The sequence below is a fragment of the Cnephaeus nilssonii genome (genome assembly GCF_951640355.1).
Source record: "Cnephaeus nilssonii genome assembly, chromosome: 10".
NCBI classification, from domain to species: Eukaryota; Metazoa; Chordata; class Mammalia; order Chiroptera; family Vespertilionidae; genus Cnephaeus; species Cnephaeus nilssonii.
The window spans coordinates 60,014,640-60,036,772 of NC_137081.1; the positions used below are offsets into that span (position 1 = coordinate 60,014,640).

Genomic DNA, 22,133 nt, shown 5'->3' on the forward strand with positions numbered 1-22,133 from the left:
TCTTCCCTATGATGATCTACAAGAGCTTAAATGAGACTTATATAACAATTTAATATAATTTAATGCATCAAACAGATTCCCAATTAATCCCACATCATGTTAAAACCCTGATATGATATATCGTGTTCCCATATATCTTAACAGTAAGTACTTCTAAAAAAATTCAAAGTCTCAATGTTTAATACAGACAGTCTGTTTAACTTTCTCACATAAAAAATATGATCATAAATATGTTCATATCGATGATGGAAAATTCACTACTTTCCCTACATCCTTCTCCAAGTTATGTTAGGAGGATTAACAATTAATATGGAACAACTTTTAAAAACTGCTAAAATATCTTTTTTAAAAAAAGATATTTTGCATCTTGTTTTAGTTCTATTGTACAGGTTGGATGATTATAGTAGGGTAAACATTAAGAAAGAAACTGATAGTTCATGAGGACTATACTAATTATGTGGACATTCGAGTGAAGTTGGGCCCTTAGAAAAAAAGATATATCTCCCTAATTTAACTTACATTTTAAACGTTAGGCCCCAGCCAGCTTTTAATAATCTGTAATAGTAACTTCTAAAAAATTAAGAATTTCAGCTTAAATAGATTTCAAGATATACTAAGAAAATAAAATTGGGAAACTGATAGCTAAAAATGAATTTTAGCTAAGGCCTTTACAAGGGACATTAGGACATACATTAATCACACAAATGGCTTTAGCCACCTTTAATTATGTCTTGATAATCAAGCTGAAATCTATTAAATATTTTATCATAAATATTTCTTCCCACATTGAACATATACATGGGACTAAATCTGAATCAAGGAGAAATTAGTATGAAATGAATAAGGTCTGTTTGATTTATATTTTGTTCCCAAAGATAATTTCTTATAATGCTCCAAGTGAATGACCAACTAAAACTAAATTAATGTGTGTATTAATTTTCATAATTTATTTGAAATCTCTAGTATTAAATTTAACAATGGAAAGCTAGACTCTTCAATAACATGTACACTCATAATTAAATGGCAAAAGTCTAACCTGTTAAAATGATAAATGGTTTATCAAAGCAGAGAGTGTCAGAGCTGTAAATGTGATTTATGTGTTCAAACATATACTTATAATGTATATGTGTGGGGAGAGCAGTGATGTTAAGAAATGTCTTCTAATAAATTGTCAGAGTCAATCTGAGCATATATATTTAATTATTGATTTGATATTTCCGATGTATTTATTCTGATGACAAGAGTAGAAGGAAGGATTTAGAACAAGAGCCCAGTTAAATTTTGTAATAAGTAGACTACTAGTTAATATGGTCACTCAGACTTCAAAGTAGTGATCCTGTTAGATCTTATTAATTTAAGATGTCTTCATATTCCTACTGCTGACAGTGACACAAACCCAAGAAGGTGCTGTATTAAAATTCAGTCAAAATTGGTTTATTGCATAAAGTGCCACTTGAGAGTATGTCTAAGAAGTCAAATTAAAGAATAGAACTACAAAAGTGTTCATTTTCTTAAAGCACAATGAATACCTGTCACATACATGTAATAGTGTTATTTATTTCACAGGTTAGGACTGTATTAATACTTTACTCTAAGTCATTTCCCTTACTTTTCTTGTTATTCAGAAATACCAATATTCTCTTTTGCCTAACCAGAAAGAATAAAAATACTAATTTGCTTGTTCTCTCACCCTCTTCCTAAAATGACAAAGTTTTTAAAAGCTGCACAATCTCTATTACATGGTAATGTTCCTGTTACAACTACCACTTCTAAAAATCAAGTTGGCAAAATGGAAACATTTTATTCCACTCTGACGGAACTGTATAACCTGAAATTAATGCACATTAAATTAAAAAGTTAAATGTACCTCAATATTCTTAGTGGTAAGAAATCAGAACATATCTCAACCAATATCAGAATTTCATCTTTATGTATTTGCTATTTTTAAATACAAAAAAAAATGGGGAGAGCATCAGGTGATGTGTAAGTAATATTTTAAAGCAACATTGTCTTGAGCATGATTTTGAACAATACTCATGGCAAATCCCCAACTGTTTTAAGAGAGAACTATCAAATCATCAGAAAAGCGATATTGAAGCCCATAGATTCCTACTAGATCATGTATCAGGAGGCATTACATTTCCAAGTATTTTGGCAAATTCTTATATACATGTAGTATCACAGCTCTCATATATATTCAAAGCAGTAAGGAAACCTATAAATTATTTAAGATAAGTGATTCAGTGTGCAGATCAATTTATAGCCCCCAAATACTTTAAGCTGATACATCTATTCTTTAAGAGAGAACTTTTCACTTGTTAAAAAAAAAAAAAAAAAACAACACAAAAGCATTCACCCACAAACGATGTCATGTCCTCGTTTACTTTCAGGTAGGAAGGTTGAATAATGCCATCACCAGAGCCTCTATGCTCTGCAATGATGTTAAAGAACATCAGCCAACAAGACTTGCAGAGAGGGCAAATTCAAGCAGTGACTGAGCTAAAAAGGCACAGAGGACTCATGTTTCAGCATCACTTGTAGTGGTCCTCTATTCCCATTCATGAAAGACTAAATGAAACACAAAAGAGGGGGGAGAAGGCAAAATGCAACTTCTTGTACATAGGCTCATAAGCATAGCTGGTGACTTCAAAGCCTATAATTAGCTGCATGCTAATCAGTCAACAAGTTTTTATTAAGCATTTACTAGTTTTCCCACATTGAACTAGGGTGTGCATATCTGAGTCACACCCAGCCCCATTCTGGACTCTGCGATCCAGAATTAATAAATGCACACCTGCAGTGGTGTCCTTCCTTTGGAAACGCTTTCTTTTCCTCCTCCCCAAACCTGATCTGAGACACAGTGCCTTGTAAGCCCTGGAATGGGATGAGTATCACAGAAATGGTAAGTTAAAAGCGTTTTTTAAACAAACAAGAGCAGGAGAGGGACATTCTCAATGGAGTTGAAGGAGAGCAGGAGCACAGGAAAAAGGTGTGAAGTCCTGGCGTGTGGCAAACTGTGGAGAAATGCACTTTTTATGTAAAGTCAGCCTTCACCTATGGAAACTCTCCAAAGCTACCCATCTCTGAAGTCACTGGAACAAGGTTTCAATATTAAGGTTCTAGTTCTGCAGGAGAAGGGGGAGTTTGTAGAGATCAGTGAAAAGGAAAGATTAGTAACGCAATGCAAAAAAAAAAAAAAGTCCAATATAAGGAAGGTTCAAAGTCAGTCACCAACAGATTGACCTTACTTTTCAATATTCTAAAGCCAGCAGGTTTCTTTAACACTAGAGGGCATGTGTGCAAACACACACACACACACACACACACACACACACACACACACACACGGAGTAGCAACCTTGAGCAAAGGCAGCCTTCACTATAAAGCCAAAGATTTGAGGGCTCCAAGGAAACACGAAATTTCAAGGAGCAGCCAAGTGTCTTGAGCCCCACAAGTAACATCTCTGGGCTGTGTTTCCGCGAGGAGTGACCGCGACCTCTCCCAAGAAAACCGCTCCAGGATCCAGTGCTATGGCAGTTTAAAGCAGGCAGTCCCCCCTCGCGCCCCCACCCCTACCCCAGTGCTCCTTTCCTCCTCTAGTAACAGCTGCGCCTCCCGAAAGCTCCCACCCATTCGAGACTAGTTTCCACTAGATCTCTAAGCTTCTGAGTTTGTCTGCCCACTGCCTGTAAAGGCTGGAGATGTCGACTCTCCACCTAGAAATTCAATTGATCCTAGCCAAGGAACCGGCTAAGGGGAGGGGCGCCCGCAGCTTTCGCTCTCCAAACCAGCAACCTCCGTGCGCTCAGTGGGCAGGAGCGCAGCACCCTTGAGCCCTTGGAGGGGAGGCTGTTCCCTGCGCCCTACATTCAGCCCAGCCCCTCGACTTCACAGCTCAGTCAAGGGCAGATTGCTTCCATTCCCCCCCCCCCCCCAATCCCCTCTAGCTCCCAGCAGGGAGGTCTCTGTACCTGAAGGTGCCCAGAAGGTGGATCAGGGTGTGTTCCCCTGACCAAGGCGCCTCGGGATCTGGGAGCTGATGTTCGGGAGGACGAGGCAGGGCAGATGAGAAAGGCTGATAGAGATAGGCATGGAAAGGCAGGAAAGACGGCAACACGGAGAGACAAGCTGAAGAGACAGAATAACAGGCACACAGGGACATCCCAAGAAAGGCAGGGAGATGAATGGAAGAGAAACAAGGAGACCCAGAGGGTTGCGGGAGCCAGGGAGAGAAAGAAACTGAGTCAGAGACAGAGAATGAAAGGCAGAGGGGCACTCAAAGAGACGGGCAAAGGGAGGCAGGAAAAGAGGAAGACAACCGTCGAGGAAGACTCCCAAGATCCAGAACGTCCCGGGCAGCGGGCGGTGTAAAAGCACCCGCGCCCCGCTGCCCCCGGCCTCCCGCCGCGGGTGGGAGAAAGTTGCCGGGCGGAAAGTCTGAACCGCCCCTCCGCAGAGTGTCAGCAAGACGCGGAAGGTGGCCGGCGCCCCCCGCTCCGCGGGTAGCGGAGAAAGCGCAGAGGAAATGGGCGGACAGCGGCACAAAGTTCGGCGCCTCGCGCCTCCCGGTCCACCCTCCGGACCCGCAGCGGCGGCAGACCGTGATCGGAGAGCAGGGAGAGCCGCCGCGCCCGGTCTGCCCGCGCCCCTGCCCCGGGACCGGCCCGGAGCGCTGGGCGCCGCTCCCTGACACTCGCTGCAGGACTTTGCGGAGCCCACCCGGGCACTCTGGCCGCTCAGAGGGGACTCGCCCCCCGGCAATTACAAGGGAGAGAGGGGGAGCAAGAGAGTCAGAGACCTGCGATCGTAGCCCAGGATCCCGCGAAGAGGGAACGGCGGTCCACGCACGGAATTCAGCCTCCGACCCAGCCGGGCAGGCGCCCGCCACCTGCGCCGAGTGCCGGGCGCGCCGAGCCTGCGCTCACCTGGAACCCACGCCGGTCCCCGAGCGCCGCGCGCAGCCCGGTTCCCGCCGCTGCCTCTCTTCACGCTTCCCCGCGAGCAGAGCGAGCTGGCTCCGGTCTCGGCCAGCCCCAGACAGGCGCCCTCATAGCGCGGCGGCGGGCGAGAGGACTCCGCGAGCGCGGCGAGAGCAGGCGCGGAGGCCGGGGGGGCGCAGGGAACCGGGCGAGGGCTCCTAGCACATTGTCACCTCGGCAGAGCCGCCACCACCGCCGCCTGGCCACTTCGCCCCCGCCCCCCTCCCACCCCAGCCCGCTCGTTCAGAGCCCCTCCTCCTCGCGCGGTCCCTCCCCCTCCCGTAGACCCAGCCGGGCGGCCTCTCACAGGGCTAGTTTCATTTACGTAACCAGCACCCCCAGCCCTCCTCCTCCTTCCCCGCTCCTGCTCCTCCCCGGGCTGGGGCGGTGCGCGCGGAGCTCGCTCCTGCTGCTCCGGAGCCGCGGCTCCAGCGACGTGCACAAGTCCCGCGATACTTGGCAAGCACGGCCACCCAGAGCAACCCCGGGGTCCGTTCCTCTCCCCCGCGAGCGCCCCGCGACCCTGGCAGCCCAGGGGCCCCACTGTGTGCCAAAGCCGGCTTGCACCCGCAAAGCCCCTTGCACCTGCGAGCCTCCTGCGAGGATGTTAAGGCGTCCGGGACTGCCCCCTGGGGAAGCTGGGGCTACCGCACACCAGTCGTCGGCTCTGCGGTGGAGAGAGGCTGCAGGGAACTTGAGTTTTGGGCGCGCTTAAGTAGAAAGGACGGAACACAGTTTGGCCTCTTATCCCTTCACTTCATCCACCCTGCCGAGTCCTGGTGTTCTGGTTGGTAAGAGAGCTGGGAAAGCAAAACGCTTCCTGACGCTCTTAATTTTTTTTAGGAAGAGGCAAAGAGTGGATCTTTGGATTTCTTTTTGCCTGGAGGGTATGGTCTTAATATACTTACGCACCCTGAAGTACCTGTAGGCTTGCATTTCAAAAGGAATGTTAATGGGCAGTCATTTCTAAGTAAGGTTAACTTGTAGTGTGGAAAGGCCATGGTTCTAAATGAGTTAACGTGTAAATAAGAGACTTAGAACAGTGCCTGGCACAAAGCACATACTTAAGATTCCGTTAGTATTTAGCATCTGAAGACTTGGGACCTATCCCCCTCTGCCACGTGGGAGGGCCTCTTCTAGGAAATTGCGATTGCTGAATTCAAGTCCCTGCCTCATCATTTATTCATTGGTGACTTGGTTAGTTTTGGCCCTTGGCTTCCTTCATTCTCAGTTTCCCTATTTGTAAGAGGGAGTCCAGTAAGGGTGTTTTCCCCCTCTACAGTGTCACTTCACCCATCTTAGCTTCCCCTTACTTCGTTTATTTGGCAAAACTGGGGGATCATATAATAACTTCAAAAATATTAAGAGCCACATTGTACAAACATATTATTAATTACAATCTAGTATCAGTGGGATTATTGATACTCATAAAAGACAATTTCTAGAGATGTTATCCTTATATAGTCTCATGAATCGATTATCATCAAAATAGGTATGACCTGTATTTAATGTTTCAGCCTACATTGTCCATCCTGCCACCCTGTCCCCCTGTCAAGTATGGAGCTCCCACCTACCAGAGGTGCTTCTCTGAATGTGTGAGGACACGGAGTGCCAGCTATAACACCAGGGACAGACACTGTGATTTCTCTCTATTGCTCCCTCTTGTGAGTGACACAGTTCTGTTCTCTCATCAGGCTACTCACCTCTGCGTGGCAAATTGAGAAAAGCTAAGGACCAGCAGGTAAAAGATTTGGGTTCTAATGTTGGCACAACCATTTAGTAGGCATGTATACTTTGAAGAATATAATACCCCATCCTTACCTTCTTCATCTCAAAAAAATAAAAATAAAAAATAGCAATACCATTTTGCAATCTTTGTAGTAATATTTCAGGCAAGAATCCATAAATCTAGTCGGTAACAGCTGTGGGTGAAACAAGACAAAGTAGCTCCCTGAGAATTACTAGCTTTTACTTTATAACACACTATCCCAAAACTCAGTGGATTAAAACAATAAAATAAAGCTATAATTTCTCAAGATTCTATGGATTGTCTGGATGATTTTCTGCTGTGGCTGGCTCAGTTTGGGCTGGATGATCTAGGATGGCCTCACTCACTTATCTACTGGTTGGCAAGCTAATTGGGGATAAGGCTCAGCTGGGATGGCTCATCTTTGTTCAACCTGGTCTGTCATCCTTCCTACTAACCTTGTTTTCTTGAGTAGTGGTAGTTGAAGGATTCCAAAAAGCAACAATAGAGTGTGAGCTACATTTAGCGTACTTTTCAAGGTTCCGTGGACATACATTTGCATTGCCGGGGCAGTGCATGTTCACAGTAAAGTCCCATTAGCCCAAGCAAATTATGTGGCCAAGCCCAGATTCAAAGGTGGAGTGAAATACTCCATGTCTTGAAAGGAGAAACTAAAAAATCAAATTGCACACACAAATGGGAACTACTGGAGACCAATTTTGTAATCTACTGTTGGGGAGCACACGAGACTTGGTTGGAACGTTTATAAGGAGGACATTCCAAGAAAAGGGAAGTGTGCTGATGTTGCAGAAGACCAAAGAAAACCAAGGACGCTTCGAAGAAGAGGAGGGACACTGTTTAATACACCAGCGGACTCAGGGAACAGCCTTCCAAATCTGAGTGAAGAAACATGCATGGGGCTTTCCTTTATATCTCCCTGTGGTCTTTGTCCTGCAAATATGGATTATGCTTCCGGTCCTTTTTGCGGGCCTTGCAAAAAGGCCCCCAGGTGTTGGGGGTCTCAAGGCCATATCTGATGGTCTGGCCTGGTGCCAGCATTAATAACCCTCCCTCCTGGGCAGTGCACTGTTCACAGTAACAGGTTCTACAAGACCAGTATCTGGGAAGGAGGTAGTGACTTAATTATAGGTTATCAAGAATGTACACTGAGTTTGCTGGCATGGATTCAGATCACTATCCCCCCAAATATCAGGGTTACATTGGAATTAGCCCTTTATAGCCTTCTCACTGAAGGTGACCTACCCTATTTATCAGAATTCTGATTTAGGGGATCGCCGGAGGCAGCACCCCTAATTATTCCTTGACCTTTCCAAACAAGTCTATGCTCAAGCAGACCCCCGGGTGTTTACTGGAATCCTTATGCTTAATCTTTGGGTGTCCTTGCTTAAAGGACACTGCAAACACGTGTCCTCCCAAGATTACTTACCCCACTGATTGTATCTAAAAGATAAATTTTATCTCAAATCGCTGTTACAATAAAAGCCTGGTTTCTTTAGCCAGACAGTCCCTTAGCCCTCTCTTTCACAGCAATCCTGTGTCAGAGTAATCATTCATCCGTCACTCAGGGTCTGCTGGTCAGCCCCGGCAATCTACCATAGGTTTTTCTTAATTACAAGAAAATTAAAAATTCCTTACAGTGGATAAATCAGATAAATATTATATTAACCAAATGATCAAGGTTAAAATTACCAATAATAGAACCAGCTGACTAAAAAATACACTAAGAAGTACACAATAAAATTTATTTAGTATTTCACACCAAAAAATATGTATAATAGACTGTAATTATGAGGAAGCAAAAGACATTTAAATTAAAGGAAATGCCACAAAATATCTTCTCTGTACTTTTCAAAAATATCACTCTGATGAAAGTCAAAGAAAGGCTGAATAACTGTTCCAAACCAAAGGAGAGTAAAGAGACATAATTGCTAAATGCAATGTATAATCAAGAATTGGATACTGGGAGAGAAACCAAGATGGTGGCATAGGTAAACACCTAATCTGCAGCCTCGCACAATTTCAAAAATACAACTAAAAGTCAAAACGGACATCATCCAGAACCACAGGAAAGCTGGCTGACTGAAATGCCCACAACTAGAAGGAAAGAGAAAACCACAAGGAAAATCAGAGGAGCCATAAAAGCCTGAGGTACGGAGACATGGGCGGAGACACGGGCGTGCACGCGCGCATGTGCGGGTAGGACAGAGCCGGAGAGGACGGGGCGGCTGAGTGCCTGGCCGGAGTTCTCTAGCGGGAAGGGGATAAAAGCTCCAGATTGCGCTGAACCCCAGCTCCGACTGCACTGAACCCCAGTTCTGGGCAAGACCCTGGGGACCCAGGCTCATACTGGGGGAATCTGGGCTATAAGGCGGAAACTCAGGGGAGCAGCGAAAGGCAGAGCTCCGGAGGTGTGCACGTGAATGCGCGCAGAGGACGGACTGTTGACTGTGCCGCTGAATTGCCTTAGCGGGAAGGAGACAAAAGCTCCGGACTGTGCTGAGCCCCAGTTCCGACTGCACTGAAACCCAGTTCCGGGTGAGAATCTGGGAATCCAGATTCACTGGGGAAGAGACTAGACTGTTTGGCAGCAGGCGAAACTCCAGGGCGCCTTTCTCTCAGAGGTGCTTGCAGGGAGTACAGAGGGACACTGAGGGACACTGAGATCCAGGAACCTCATAGAGCGGGGCTGACAGGAAGCCAAGGCAGTAGGCTCCACCCTAAAACTCCACCCCATCCAAGCTGAGCACAGAGGCTTTTACAATTTTGCAAGTCTAGTTGAATAAGGCTGTCTCCTGGCATAGACACAGCTGATCCTCACAGCCAATTGGCCTGGAGGTCAAATCCTCCCAGTGTACCAACAGCAATCAAGGCTTAACAACACCAAGACTTTGCACTCAGCCCACAAAGGGGGGTACCAAGAGCGACCACCTAGGGAGATTGGGGAAGCTGAGCTACCAGCCCCTATAGGTCACTGACCACACAAAGCCACTCCATCAACACAGGGAGGCAGCCAAAATGTGGAGACACCGAAGCAGGTCATGAATAGAAGAGATGGAGGAAAGTAAACTAATGGACGACACATTGTTCAGAACCACATTTATAAGGTTACTCAATAATCTTCTAAAAACTGCTGTAAACTTGAAGAGACCTTCAAGGACCTTAATGAGAATACCAAAAAAATGGAAAAGGACCAGTCAGAAATTATGCATACACTGTCTGAAATAAAGAATATACAGAAACTCAACTGTAGATCACCGTACCCCAAGAGTCAAACCAAAGATCTGGAACATGAGGAAGCAAAAAACACCCAACCAGAGAGGCGGAAAGTAAGAAAAATCCAAAAGTGTGAGGATAGCGTAAGGAGCCTCTGGGACGGCTTTAAGCGTATCAACATCCGAATTTTGGGGGTGCCAGAAGAAGAGAGAGAGCAAGATACTGAAAACCTATTTGAAGAAATAATGACAGAAAACTTCCCCCACCTGGTGAAAGAAATAGACTTACAAGTCCAGGAAGCGCACAGAACCCCAAACAAGAGGAATCCAAAGAGGACCACACCAAGACACATCATAATTAAAATGCCAAGGGCAAAAGACAAAGAGAGAATCTTGAAAGCAGCAAGAGAAAAACAGTTAGTTACCTACAAGGGAGTACCCATACGATTGTCAGCTGATTTCTCAACAGAAACTATGCAGGCCAGACGGGAGTGGCAAGAAATATTCAAAGTGATGAACAGCAAGAACCTACAACCAAGATTACTCTACCCAGCAAAGCTATCATTCAGAATTGAAGGTCAGACGAAGAGCTTCACAGACAAGAAAAAGCTAAAGGAGTTCATCACCACCAAACCAGGTTTACATGAAATGCTGAAGGGTATTCTTTAAGAAGAGGAAGAAGAAAAAAAAAGGTAAAAGTAAAAATTATGAACAACAAAAAGACATCAAATACATACCTACCAACAAGTGAATCTAAAAATCAAGTGAATAAAAAAATTTGAAGAACAGAATAGACTGGTGAGTATAATAGAATCAGGGACATAGAAAGGGAGGCGACAGACAATTCTCAGGCAGAAGGGGGTCTGAGGGGTGCAGGAAGAGATTGGACAAAAATCTTACACCTATGGATGAAGACAGTGGCGGGGGGTAAGGGTATGGGGTGGGGTGGGGAATCAGGTGGAGGGGAGCTATTGGAGGGGGGGAAAGAGGAACACCTGTAATAATCTGAACAATAAAGATTTATAAAAATAAAATAAAATAAAATAAAATAAAATAAAATAAAATAAAATAAAATAAAAAACTGCACTGAATTCTTGTTAGATGAAACACTAAAAAAAATAAATAAATGTATCTATAATAATAAAAGCATAATATGCTAATTAGGATGACCTTCCGGACGAAGCCACAGTGGCAGGGGCTGAGCCCCTTTTACAAATTTTGTGCATCGGGCCTCTAGTCTATAAATGACATTATTAGGATAATAGGTAAATTATGAATGAAGTCTATGTAATATCTACATATAGCTCTTTTATTCATGTTAAATTACAATTAGTTTTATATCACTATTAAATATCCTAATTTTGATAAATTTTGATTACTCTAATGAAATATTTGGGGGGTAAAAAGGGCATAGTGGCTTCAATTTACTCACAATGGTTTAGAAATAACTCCAGAGAGCATGATGAAGAAAATGTGAAAAATTTTTTAACAGTTGATAAGTTTTGGTGAATGGTATATGGAAATTTATTATAGTAATTTTGCCACATATTTTCCTTTGAATTTATATTTTTAAATGAGAGGAGAAGCAATGTTTGCTTATCTCACAAGAAGATTAAATGCAATAATTTATGTGGATGAGTGTTGAAATTAATCAAGATTTATACCATACTTTTTTCAAATAGAAAGCTAGGAATTTATCTTTAATTAGTGAGAAGTTATTGAAGTATTTGTTTAGATAAATGGGATGACCAACATTGCAAGATTAATCGGCTATGAGGCATAGAGCAACTTAGATGGAGAATAGACTAAAGATAGGAATATAAGTTTAGCAGTTACAATTGACCTGGTTAATGAAGGCCCCAACTAAAATGGAGAAAAATGGGTAATATATCCCGATAGATAGATAGATAGATAGATAGATAGATAGATAGATAGATAGATAGATATTGCTGAAATTAGAATATCTAGTTATGGCAAATTATTAGCAATAAAGGAGAAGGAAAAGGTGTTATATAATTGTGAGAGGTTTAATATTAGATGAATATTAGAATGGAGATACTATTATTAAGAGAAACAGAAAGCAATAACTTTATTTTCTAAAATAAAAATCTAATAATATTTCTTTCTAATTATAATAGCTCAGTGGATTCTCATTGCTTTTAGGAAATAGTCTAAAATCCCAAATAAACCTTATGATAATCTTTATAATCTGGACTCTGCTTATCTCCTTAATACCTACAATGAGCTAAGCATAGAACTGAACACAAATAAAAATAAAGACAGCCCTCATGGAACTTAGAGTCTAGTCCTTCATCAGTGAATATGTATTGAGTGCTTACAACATTCACTGGGAATGTGAGCAAAAAGACAAAGACTCTGCTTTCCTGAATGCTGCATTTCAGTGTGGTGAGTACTAAACAAATAAGCACTTTTATCAGGTGGTAATAAATTCTCAGAAGAAAATTGAAACCAGCTAAGAGCTGAGCTTTCCAATTAGTCGGCTATAAAATGTTTGCAGATATCCCTTGATATACTGATCACCTCACCCATCAGGAGTGACCAAGTAGAGAAACCTCAAATTGTCAGAGTCCAAAGTCAGATAGTCTGTAGTCATAAAAAGCTTGTTCAGGGCTCTTTGGAGAATGACCTAAGCAAGTAGGGTCTGAGAATATGTCCCATTCTTCCTGAAGGTGTCATAAAATAAGAAGGTGTCTAATTCTGGACATCTACTTCAGCATTCAACTATAGGCCTCTGACAATGGCTCATGAAATGATTTGAGGATTTTTTTTTTCAGGGCACAAGGGACAATGCATGTAGTTCAAAGTATAGTCCATTATAGATGGGGGAGCAAAGATTTTGGGTAGGATGTTCTAGTGATCATAGCCCTCGTAGATGACCCAAAGCTCTAGCAACATAAATATAAGGTAATTCTATTCTATATGCTGCTTATTTTCTATTTCTGTGTTAGCCATGTCAGTTGCAGATTGGCTGTTCTAACAAAGGTTGGGCATTCTTCATATGCAAGGTTTATAATTATTTCAAATTTTTTGGCAAAATTTTTGAACAGTTTTCAAAACCATTTATATCCACAAAAATTCAAAATTACAACTATTATTAAAAAATAGTGGGGCTGATCATTTTAAATACCATTTCAACTGATATAAATATTTGACCCTAAAAATAAAGGTTTGAATTTTTCCCCTACTTGTGCAAACATATTTTCTCAGCCTTGATGATAATAGACTATTATATCATCATTTAAAATGTCATGATCAGCAAGTATTATAGCTATTTCAAGTATAAAATCTGTTATTAAATGTTGAGATCACAGCAACAAGATCTCACTGAATATTTTTTAAAAGATTTTATTTGGAGGTCTTATACAATCCAGTAGGTTTTATATTTTTAATATATAGTTTTATAATAATTTAGTAAGTTGAATAAAATATAATTAATCTTTAACCAAGCTCCATATTAATACACTCATCTTTGCTCTACTTTATCTCATGATCCATACAGACCTGTAGCCTTCTTAGTGCCTAACACAGTTGCAAATTTACATTTTTCCACATTTGTGTGATTGATGTCTGTTTTCTCCAATATACAGTAGGATGCACTAGAGTAAAGTATACTTTTACAAGGTGGCAATGGGAGTGGAGGGAGTTGTAGTTTCACTCCAAGCATAGTGCCTTTTGTACAGTAAACTTTTGTTGAATGAATAAATTAGTTCAAATATCCATTAATCAATAGCTAAGGCTCTCCTGTAAACCTTTCTGTTTTTTATAATTCTTTTTCCAACTAGACTTTTCCTGTCCCTGTTTTGAATTCTTGGTCAAGCAATAATCATTAGTGTGAAACAATTAGAGAAAAAAAAGGTTAAGACCACAATGATATTTCAGCACCATGGAGAGCAACAAGTGAGTCTCCCAACCAGCTATGTGGTCAGGCTAGCCTGACTATGCTATTTTTTAGGATACATTGACAGGGATAAGCAAGTAGAAAGACATGTGTAAAAGACTATGTTATTATTCAGAATTCATAAAAGAGATAAGTAAATAGATTGAAAGCAGGACATTGTGAAAAGGCATTGGTGTTCACTTAAGGGAATGTGGTATTGCTATCACTTAACCTTTCTGCAAATGTGAAGTAAAATGTCAAGTGCCATTAGAGTTCAAAGCATGAAACAATTTACATATCCACAACATCAAGACATTTTCACTTGTATATACCATATAGACATATCTTAGAAGGTAAATCCCTGGAAATCAGGGACTATGTCACTGCTTCCCAGGCCTGAATACAATGTCTAAAACATAATCAGTAGTCATTTATTTATTAAATACATGTACTAAATTACATATATATAAATCATCCTGTCAATAATATTTCACTTGTTTATTAAAGCTCATGAATAATTTATTGTAATGGCAAAACTATATACACACCTAAGAATAATAATTTATTTTTAAAATGTGAATATTTATGCTTATAAAAATAAACTACAAACAGGTAAACTTTACTATTTTTCATATTTAAGACTATATTTATAATATCACCTTCTTTTAATGAAGAATTTTCCAGTATGTTTTAATTAGTTGTTTAAATATAGGGTGTCCCAAAAAATGTATACACACTTTGAATAATTATAATAATTCCAATGGGTTACATCTGAAAAGAAAGAAACATCAATTGAGCTATCAGCTGTTAAAGTCTGTATACATTTTTATGGGACACCCTTATTTACTCATAACTACAGCAAACTAAATGTAACAACCACAAAATCTTTTAGTCAACAAATAACTACCATAATGATCTACTCCGTTGATGTAAAAATGTAAAAGTTATTGTCTTGTAGAGTTAGATTAAGTCAGATACAAGAAACAAAGAAACATACCAAAACCACTATTTTTAAATTGTAACATTTCAAAAGGTCTCTAGAATCATATTTGATGTTTTTCTTTAGTCCCGCTTTTTCCTCAGCTATCCTATTCAAATAAAACTTTTTATGTTGCTACACAATGCAAAAAATAAAATTTATATGTACTGAACAAGAAAATTTTAAGTAGGAAAACATAAATTATTCAAGGTTTAGCAGAAAACAAGAAATAGAAAGCATTAAGTGGAGAGTCACAAATTTTGGTTCTGGACCAAATACCTGGTTAGAGTCCAGATAAAAAAAAAGAGAGAATCTATTTCACTTTAAATCCATTTGTGTTGCCAGATTGATGTGAATAGGCAATTGTCTCAACATTAAATGACAGAAGAATGATTATCATTTAGCAGGACAAAGTGACTACAATTAACTGTGAGGAACTTATGAAGCAAGTAAATAAAGAAATATATTTCACTTTATTTTGAAACATCAGAAGCTCATATTATACTACAGATTAAATATTTTAAAAGAACCTATTATTAGGATTTTTCATTCATTAGCCTGGAATGCATAATCATACATTGTTGGAAATGCATAATAATTATATTATGACATATACAAAAGAAATATATATCATATATACATATCACACATGTAGTTTTGATAAGTATAAAGCATTTGTAAATGGATAGTAATAACAAGTGTAGAAGTAAATCTTGGCAGATAGTTAAAAACAAGGAAAATGATAAACCATTTAAACAATAGACCCCAGCCTTTTAAACTTAGTAGAATTAAAGAAGACATGTAAGAGTAGAGTAGGTAGTGATGTTTTGGAACAGTCATTAGTATCATATAAAATCAATCAAGTTTGCAAGTCACAAAGAGCATAATGGTAGACCCACCAAGAATTCCATAAACATGGGAATTGATGTTTCATAATTTATATTCTAGGATATTAGCAACTACTCATATTTGTAAAGAAAAGAGAATTTAAAGCATTTACATGTATCCTTGTCCCAGGATTATTAAAAACAATTCTCTTTCCAGACTTTCAGTTATTATCAATTTGACTGACATCTTTGCACTGCTTCTCTGAAAAAGGGGAGCATTACATATGTGTGTGTGTGTGTGTGCTTGTGTGTGTGTGTGTGTGTGTGTGTGTATCTGTGAGTTGTGGTATAATTTATTTTCAGGAAGCGAATACCCAGAGTTATCAGTCTTGTGTATAGTTGCTATAAGATACTCGGTTGTGAAAAATTCGCTTTTATAGTTATTTCTCATTAAACACACAATGAAACTATGTCTGCCATGTGACACATAGGTGTCATACTCAGTTCAAGGATATTCAATAATCAGTAATAAAAATTTTCAGAGTGGTTAAAATTAACAACTGAAAATAATACTTTTCTTCTCACAAATCTACAAACTCTGTAAGCTGCCAGCAGTTAGATTTCTAATATTGATATAAAGCTCAAACTAATGGCCTAAAGGTACCCATCAGAGAAAGAAAAGTGCAGCAGTTAACTATACTAGAATCAACTTTTCAAAAGTGATACTTTTGCTTTTATTTTCATCACAAACATACCATAGAAATTAGTAAATTTTTAAAAATCACACTCATATTCTCTCATTGACCAACATAAAACTGTATGTGTGTTTTCATCCACATGTCTTCTTCTTTCTCTGGCTTGGGGGCCACAAACAGTTTTTTGACTTTGAAGCAAAATAGTCATGGACTAAATGTCCAGTTCTATCACACGGCAGCTATGTGAACTTAGACATGTACCCTCCTGAGAAGTAGTCACTTTGTTGGTAAAATAAGGATACGCTATGTTCCATAATAGATGTTTTTAGAACTAAATGATGCATTATGTATACCCGACTCACACTATGTACCCAATAAATGATACTATTTCTAATATTCCTGTAATTTGAATGCTCTGTGTCAGTTTTCATATATAATCAGGGTTTATAATGAATCCAGAAAGATTGCATGCTCCTTGCTATGGGTACAATTTAGGAGAAGGAATTAAGGTGATAAATGCCATTTGGGTACAAATTAGAAATTCTCTAACTGCTTTTTCTTCCTCCTCAAATCTCTAGAAATAATAGCTTGAACTGTGAATCAGAATAAACATTTGACTTAAACACGAACCCTATCATTTACACATGTGTACATGATGCATCATACACACAACTGGACATGAGCACACATGCACACATGCTCCCCCTATAAAATGTAAGTTCCATGTGCTTTGTCTGCATTGAGCATTTAATTATCCAATTAGATAAAACTGAGTGCCTGCCATCTAATAAGGGCCCAATTTATAGCATGAATCATAATAGAGTCTTATATTCTTCTCTTTTCAATAACCACTTCAAACTAAAAGAAAACTGGCTTTTTATCATATAGTCTCTTCATGATCAGACTTTTTAACGCCTCCTAATTAGACAATGAATGCTGCTCTCTGTGAAGACCAGCTTGTCCACAACTCCCTGCTGAACGTTCCATAAGCTTTGCTTATTCAGAGAAGAACATGATAGAGTTCAACCAATTTAGTACCAAATAAATAAGCAAGTAACTCTATTCTATATTTCTGGTTTGGCCTGAAGTTTCCTTAGCTAACTCTGGCAAGAACAGAGTTATCCCAAATTGCCAAAGATGTGAAAAATGCAGGAAGCTCTTAAGAAGGAACAGGAATAGAAGCATGATCTGTGCGCCAGGACACAGAGTACTGATATGAGTTACGATAATAATTCCAACATTTCAAATTCAGAACTTTTCTTTACAAAGCATTTTGGAAGATAACTTTCATTTTAGCACAATATTTTGCCTTTTGTAACCCAACTTCCAGAGTTTCAGAAGAAGTATAAAATCCCTGAGTGAATTCATGTATTCACATTCAATTTACTTAGCCATTACTGAGAGGTGAATTATCTAGGACTCATTTCCCCCACTCTTTTTATCTACCTTTTGACTATTGAGTTTTTTGTTATCAGTGCCAATGAAAAGAAGAACCAGTTTTATACAAGTGAATTATGAACTTTACCTGTGATACACCATCCTATAGAACTCAGAATTCTAAGCCAATTATTCTGACTATTAATTCTGAATAGTATTGCAGCATTTACTGCAAGGCTTTGAAAATTCTCTCATTAGAAAGTATAGAAGTGAAGATTTATAGATTTAAAAAAATATGCACTCTTTAAATAGAAATTTAGATGAAATTTTAATAACATTTAGAAAGTGTTCTCCAATTTGCATTTTATAGACACTATCTGTGGTTCAGAGCCAATCTATGTTTTTGCTCTTTTTTTTTCTCCTAATGTTAAGTAAACGCTGGGAAATGTTTTATTCATCCATTTCTTTTGTCAATTCTTAACCTCTCATATTTTGAGATAAATATCAAAGAAAAATATTGTCAAAATAGTTCCCTAGGGCTAAAAAAAAATACTAGTCAGTTTCCAATTTGTTCTTCTATAAGGTTTATATTTCTCAAATAACTTGTCGTATTTCAAGACATAGTACAGGAAAGGGAAAGCCAATTCCAACGAGCATGGAATAAGAAAGGAGAGACATCAAGCCAGAAGCTGTGGAGACCCATCTGTTTATGAAGAATAGACCTAGCAGCAAAGAGCTGCCAGGAGGGTTAGAAACAGTATTCCAGTGACATATGATTCTGGTGAAAATTCTGTGGACATGGGTTTTGCACATGCAAATCTTCACATGTTAAAAAAAATCGATGCAATATTAGAAAATAAGGATTTTTCTCAATAAGAAACCTTGGTATCTGGTTATCTTTAAGCTTAGAATATGTAGAAAAATTAAATCTACTCTGCTAAATGCAAGATGGAGCTACTTCGTTGGACCAAACAGCTATTATTTCTCACATGGGTTTTTATGATAACCTCCTTTTTCCATCTCTTCTTTCCTTGAATCTTTTCTCAAGGAGGCAGCTGAACTGATCCTGTTAAACGCAAGTTATATCACATTACTATTCTGCTCAAAACTCTGCACACCTCCACATCTCACTCAGAGGAAAAATCAGGGTTTGTGTGGTGGCCTATCTTCTGATCCTTTTTCACTCTGCTCCAGTCACACTGGCCTCATTATTATTTCTCAAGTAGTGCAGGCCTTATTGTCCCTCAGGGCCTTGGCATTTCCCATCCCCTTTGTCTATAATGACTTTACCACAGACTGTTACATCTTGCTCTCTCACTCCATTCAAATTTTAACTTAAATGTCATGTTCACAGTGAAAACTACCCACCTAATTTAATAATATACCACTGACACTCCTATCTCCCTTCCCTAGTTCTCTTTCCTCCATGGTTATCACCACAAATAGATTTTACTTCTATATCAGGGATCTTTGAATATTTTATTTCTTGCTTATTCCCTGCTTTAAAAATCATACCTGACACATGGCTCTTACTCCATAAATTGCTTTGAATAAGTGATGGAGTATGTTTATTTTCCCCACATTGTTAATAAGGAAACCAAAAGTTAACATTATATAATTTCTTCAAGATCACATAACTAAAAAGAAAAAGCTTATATTCAGCCTTGGCAGTATGATACCAGGGCTCAATATTCTAATCATCAGGTTGCAAATATATAAAGAAGAGTTATGTGATTTTCAAGAAAAAACATTTCTGTGTGAAGTTACAGAATATTACTATGTGAGTAAATATGCAAACTCTATCTTTATTTTTTTACTAGAGGCCCAATGCATGAAATTCGTGCAAGGGGCTCAGCCCTTGCAGCCCCAGCTTCATCCGGAAGGTTGTCTGGAAGGTCATCCGGACAGTTGTTCTGTTGTTCAGTCTAATTAGCATATTAGCTCTTTATTATATAGGATATCACCTGTCTGACCTCTGTAAAAACAAAAGATTGTGACCCTTGATCTAAATGGTGAAAATGGAGAAGAAATCAATGCTTTTATCAGTGCTTTGGACCTATTGCTTCTCTCAGAGCTGCCTACTTAGCTCTCCTTCTCCACTTTCTCTGGATTTGGGCTAATCAATACTCTAGAGATATTTGTTTGAAATTACAATGACTTCTATTTTTCCTCCTTTACATATGAACTAGTGGCCTGGTGAATGGATTCGTGCACATTGAAAGGAAAATAATTAGAAGAAATATTTTAACTTCTGTGTAATGGAGGTGTCAGAGCTGCCACTGTTCACCATCTGCGGGGCAATTGGTGGGGTGATCAGGCCCCCACTTGCTCCCACCTTGGCCTGGCACCACCCACTCACTTGTTGCACCATCCTGCCGCGGTCCCACTCTCATCAGGGCCCATTGGGGCCAGCAGCACCTCCATTGCCGCCCACTGCCAGTGCTGCATCGCCAACAACTTCCATGTCCCACATCGCTCCCTGGTGGTCAGCACACATCATAGCAAGTGGTCAAACTCCCAGTAGAACTCCCGGGTGAGGGGACAATTTGCATATTAGACTTTTATTACATAGGATTATATTTTGAAGTATAACATAAATAATAACATAGAGAAAAGTTCACAAAACACCTAGAAGCATTAAAAAAACACAACTTTTTTATTGAGTTCTAAGAGTTCTCAATAATTTTTATGTTTAGTACATTAGATAACCTGTTTAAGAATCATTTCCCCACTCCTAGTGTTACCATTATAATTAGCTAGTTATTAATATTAATAATCAGAAGGAGCAAAGGAAGGCCAGACATTGTAAGCATGGTCATTTGGGCAGCTTCACCAGGAAGCTGCAACTTCACACTCCCCAGGGATCTACCAGTCCATTCCTTGCAGGTCAAAGGGAAAGACGGGTGCTGTGCGGTAAAGTAGGGGTGACTAGGGAAGGTACTTGCCTGTCAGTCTAACCTGGAACAAAGAAAATTGGCTAGAGGGCGTGGAGCCACTGCAAGTGCACAAAATCTTAGAAGGCTAAAATCCGCATGTAGACAAAGGAATTCTCTCTCTCTTATTCCTCTGGCTTTGCTCCTGTGCCTTGCACTCACCCATGTTCCTTCCATAGCCATGTGGCCGTAGGAGCGCATGGCCCATCACCATGTGGATCCCACATGCAATAGACTACAGCTGGGAACACAAGCTAAGCTAGTCTGATACTGGGCTATGGAATGGACTGTGCAAATATGGGGTGGCAACTCTGGACACGGGCTTTAATCCTAGCTCTGCTGAAGATGAAATGGAACTTTTTCCTTGGCAGGATGGAGGGAGATGGGACCTTGGAAACTCAGGAGTTTAATTCCATGCACAAAAATATCACTCATTCTCCCGTGTAGTCTCAGAAAATTATTTTTCTTGTGACGTCACAAGAACCCCACTTCCACCTGCAACAGGTGGGGACACAGAGAGCTCCCCATTGAAAACACTAGGTCATAAAGATATTCTCATAATTTCTAGAAACATAACTGACTTATTTTTGAAATTTGAATTAATTTTATGTATGGTGTAGGTCAAGATTAACTCCACCTGGTATTCAATCAATTCAACATTATTTATTGTGAAAACAATCTCTTTCTTATTTTAAAGTCGTGTAAGATTACTCCAATATGAGGGTTATCTGGTGGATTGTTTGATTTTATAATTTTTCCTTTGATATTTTTTGTCATTTGTCCATTTGGCATTCTTGACTTTTTATGTCTTATTATGTTTCAGCCCTTGTGTATATTAAAAAATGAAAAGAAACTGAGGTTCTATCTGATGTAATTTCTCTTCAGAAACAAACACAAAAACATGTTTTTGGTTATGGCAGGCAGTTTGAGTAGGAAATGATGACCAATTCAGTTTGGGACTAAACTTTCTTGAAGTTGTTTTGGTCCTTTGTGAGAGCTGGTGTATTTCCAGTTCACCCTTGCTCTTAGGTTGTAACACTTCCAGATTCCTAAATGTACATTTTTAATGTTATCCAGGACCTCTGCTCTTTGATACTCCCTGATCTCCCATATTTGTCTCATCAGCTTGAGACTGTCAAAAATCTGTTCAGTTTCTTATTCATTAAGTGCCTCTTTTTGTTCAACTTTTTGGCCTCTCATCTCTACGTGACATGAATGTGCGAATTCTTTTTTTCTTTGGCAAATAATGTTAAAAAGAAAAGAGATAAAGACTGTCCGGGTTATCTTAATTTACTTCTCTTCTCTCACATCCTGGCTACGTTGCTAGTTCTCTGATGTTGTGGGCCAGATTTTGTTTTTCCCCATCTATTCTAGTTGTTCTCAGTGGCAAAGTTGTTCCACAAGAAACTATTTTACCATTATTGGAAATTAAATCCCCACACCCACTGTACTTTCTTTTGAACA

The 22,133-nt window shown here is 39.6% G+C and overlaps 1 protein-coding gene across 4 annotated transcripts in view; it reads right to left on the reverse strand.

Moving 5' to 3' along the window:
• The window catches only part of GALNT13 (polypeptide N-acetylgalactosaminyltransferase 13), a 504,499-nt gene extending 499,304 nt beyond the window's left edge, over nucleotides 1-5,195 (reverse strand). For 3 of the 4 annotated variants that reach the window (XM_079782941.1, XM_079782940.1, XM_079782938.1), the window contains exon 1: nucleotides 4,800-5,195. The gene's annotated coding sequence lies outside the window, so the exon portion shown is untranslated. The remainder of the gene's footprint in view (nucleotides 1-4,799) is intronic. The other variant, XM_079782939.1, reaches the window with a different exon arrangement.
• Between the last annotated feature and the right edge of the window lie 16,938 nt (nucleotides 5,196-22,133).